General features: G+C 33.1%; 1 long non-coding RNA gene across 1 annotated transcript; it reads right to left on the bottom strand.

The window, feature by feature from the left end:
* Positions 1–1,652: 1,652 nt before the first annotated feature.
* On the bottom strand, positions 1,653–3,605 carry LOC122146464. The gene is made up of 3 exons (XR_006161009.1): positions 3,535–3,605; positions 3,326–3,430; positions 1,653–1,679 (listed from the first exon to the last, which is right to left on the bottom strand). It is a non-coding gene; the product is annotated as an uncharacterized LOC122146464 (long non-coding RNA).
* Positions 3,606–4,172: the final 567 nt, after the last annotated feature.

Below are 4,172 nucleotides of genomic sequence, written 5' to 3'. Positions count from 1 at the left end.
ATGTAGTCCTTGCACAGCAAAATCCCCAGTGTTAATTTAACACTCTGAGTGTGGACTCATATAAACACTGAAGTAGTGTTAAAAGTAACACTGAAGCAGTGTTAAAGTTAATGAGATAATTAGGTGATTAATTGAGTGATGATTGACCATTATTGAAGACACTTGATGTTAACAAGCAGAATCACTAAACGAGGAAAAAACACAATTTGTGTGTCACCATTATAGTGGTCAGTGTTTGCTTTAGTTGGGATCTTGACCCTTGACTTTTTAACATTAAATTTTGTTTGGTTGATATAACTGAGTTATAACAGACAGATAAGCCGAGAGTAAAAGTCATCAGGTGGTGATGATTATGTTTTAATGTAATCATTATGTGACTTGAATCATTGAACTCATTCAGAGTTTTTTCTCTGAGTTATAGTTCCTTGATTGAATATAACAACTTTTGATGCCACAGTGAAAAAGTCTTTATCTGCTATACATTTTGTAAGAGTCCTTTGCAAACTGTTCTGATTTCTTTTTTAAGATTCATTATTTTAGGCACACACAGACATCAAGAATCAGTGTATGAATCTCAATAATGGTGACAAACAGCATATTCAGATAAACAGATCAACTCTGAACATCATCACAAAACTAAATACTAAAAAGTCACATAAAAAAACGGCAAAAATGATGAGTTCTTATTGGCTATAACATGCTTTTTTTGATGGTCACCATTGTTGTGATGCTCACGCTGATTCTTGATCTCTGTGTGTCTAAATAAAAACTAATTTATTATGTAGCTGCAACTTTTAAAAGCATCTGTCTGATTAGGCCAAAATGCAAGGTCTTGTATTTTTAATTTAACTTATGTAATAAATAAAGACAATCCAACTCAAGTTTTTCAGACCCAAAACACAACCGACAAACACATGAATCACATTTCCTCTGGTTTGTTTGTCTGTCTGTTATAACTCAGTTACCACAGCCACACAAAACCTAAAGTTAACCACTTAAGGGTCAAGATCCCAACTAAAGCTAATTACTGACCACTATAATGGTGACACACAAAATTGTGATTGTATTCTTTGGTGATTCTGCTTGTTAAAATCAGGTGTCTTCAATAATAGTCAATCATCACTCAATCAAACACCTAATTATCTCATTAACTTCAACACTGCTTCAGTGTTACCTTTTAACACTACTTCGGTGTTTATATGAGTCCACACTCAGAGTGTTAAATTAACACTGGGGATTTTGCTGTGTAGGACATACCTATTCAAATATAAAACCCTACAAACAACCTAAATATACCAAGAAGTTATTAATTTAATTTTCTTTTGTACTTAATTCATGCAGTGTGAATCAGTAAAAAAAAAAAAACATAAAAATAATTTTATATATATATTTATATATATATATATATATATATATATATACACACACACACACACACACACACACACACTCTATAGTAATAAGTATGCAGATATGTCAGCACAATCTGAGTTACCTGAATCAGGCTTGAAAATCGCGGTTGCACCAGTCATGAAAGTACTTCACAGAAACCACCTCAAACCTCCCTCCTATACCCTCATCCTATGCTCCTGATTCTCTGGATCCTCCTGATTCGGTGGATCGTAATAGACCCTCACAAGAAATTCATGAAAAAACTTCTTTGGCTTGAGATTGGACACCTGCAGCCACACAACAGAAACCAAACACAACCTTTCTCAAACCAAGAAAAACAAATGCTTCCACTCACCCAGGTATGAATTCAGGTACACACCACAAACTAGAGCAATCTGATAAAGCCTGAGCTCAAATCACTTTATTCATTAAACATACCACTAATTCATTTCTTTTAGTAATGACTAAAAAGGCTATCTGATAAAATCTTATGCTCAAGAGATTCACAGTCATTATATTTATGAAAATTCTGGATAATAGATATTTGAGATAAGTGCAGAGGTGGAGAGTCCAGGGGTGAGAAAGTAAAAGTCCTGCCATATGTTTATTCCACCCATGAACTCAGCAGCTGATTTCACCAGAGGAGGAATCAAGTCATTCCTTCCAAGTCACAAACAAGTCTCAAGTCAAATCCCAAGTCCTCAAAGAGTTAAAGTTAATGAGATAATTAAGTGACTAATTAAATGATGATTGTGCATTAGTGATGAACACCTGTTGTTGTTTGTAAATTACAGAGGATCAGATGTTAATGTTTTATTGGTTAAAATGATTCCACCATCATGGAGATCAGTGTTTTGATTTAGTTGTGCTCTTGACCCTTGACTTGTTGTACTAGATCTTTCTCTGTAGTTCTATATGTGGGCTTGTAGAGAAAAGAGATCAGTGATATGCATTAAACAGATAGTCACAATGAGCTGGTGTGATCATATTCAAAATAGTGTTTGTTTTTTCATAAGTTTAGATTTTGAATAATCATCCCAGTGAAACTACAGCATGCAAAAAAAGTACTGCTATAATATTTAAGGAGAATAAATTTTAAATCTGTGTAACACATACAGAAATTTGAGCTCCAGTGCTTTTTAGACACACACAGATATCAAGAACCAGCATATGAATCTCTTCAATGGTGAAAATCAACAAAATGCTTCATGTTGCAATACATGAAAAACTCCCATAATGCACTGCAGTATGAATAATTATTTGTCACCACTGATGAGGATCATATGATAAATGTTTTCATGGCTAAATGCCTAATCCTAAACAAGTTTTTTTTTTCTCTTGATATTGAAGTATTATGGTGGCAATGTATAATGAGATATCACTCTTTTTTTAAAGAACAATAAAGAAATTCAAATCAAGATCATACAGTCATCAAAAGCATAAGTTACCTGCTAGCTCAAGATTTGCTTCAGCATTGCACAAACATTTGCTATGAAACAGTAATTCACGCACTTAGAAACAAATTTATCAAAACTGTTAAAAGGCTCAAGAGTCCAACTGAAGCAAATACTGACCACAATTATGGTGGCAAAGTTTTTTTTTTTTCCTTTCAATTGATTTCATCCAAGGCTGTGCTTAAAGTCAGTTGTAGTTCTTATGTTTTCTCTTTTCTTCAGTGATGTTGATTGTTAACAGCAGGTGTTCATCACTAATGCACAATCTTCATTTAATTAGTCACTTAAATTATCTCATTAACTTTAACTCTTTGAGGACTTGGGATTTAACTTGAGACTTGTTTGTGACTTGGAAGGAATGACTTGATTCCTCCTCTGGTGAAATCAGCTGCTGAGTTCATTGGTGGAATAAACATATGGCAGGACTTTTACTTTCTGACCCCTGGACTATCCACCTCTGGATAAGTGAGCTTTAGTACCTGGTACTTCTGCATCTTGAAGGCTCTGTTTGGCTCATTCTTGCTGTAGAAATGAACATTATCAATGGGCTCTTTACCCACTTCACCAAAACCCATCTCAAGAACCTGAATGACATCAGATTTCAGATACGATAGAAAGTTACACTGTAAAAATCAGTCACAAAACAGTAATTTTTATTGTATTATTGTTTTTTACTGTTTAAACATACATGAATGTCAAAGTTCTCCTCCTCCTGTGGTGGCTTAAACTCCCCATACTTCTTCAGTAGTTTCTAAAGATTGTGAAGTGTAAAAAACAAAAGTATTACAAGAAATTAAATGTCACATAATAGAGACAAAAGTTCTTCAAGTGGGGAATATTCACTACAATTCAAAAGTGTGGAAACCATTTAGTTTTTGAAAGAAATTAATACTTTCATTTATCAAGGATGCATAACAATCAATGTGACAGTAAAAATAAAAAATAAAAATAATATTAAAAAATAAACCTTTTATAATGTTACAAAATATTTATTTTCTAATAAAACTGTAGTTATAATATGTATTCAGGGATGTATGCAGTGTGTTGTGATATTTATCTGATATTGCTTACAATTTTATGTGTGAACATCAAATAAGAATATGTGTATTAATACAAAACAGAAAATAATTTACACCATACACATGGTGAATGTAAATGCCATTTGTTTATATATGGATGGACAATAGATGTTATTCTTTTCTATGTGTTTGTAGGGGCATATTAAACAATATTGATAATGTACCATAAGTAGCTGAGCTTAATAACACAAGAATGATACCTGATACAGTTTGTTATTGAAGGCTTTATCAGGCAGTCCTTTGGCCC

Source organism: Cyprinus carpio, chromosome A1 (assembly GCF_018340385.1).
Source record: "Cyprinus carpio isolate SPL01 chromosome A1, ASM1834038v1, whole genome shotgun sequence".
NCBI classification, from domain to species: domain Eukaryota; kingdom Metazoa; phylum Chordata; class Actinopteri; order Cypriniformes; family Cyprinidae; genus Cyprinus; species Cyprinus carpio.
This window is presented reverse-complemented; position numbering and strand designations above follow the sequence as displayed.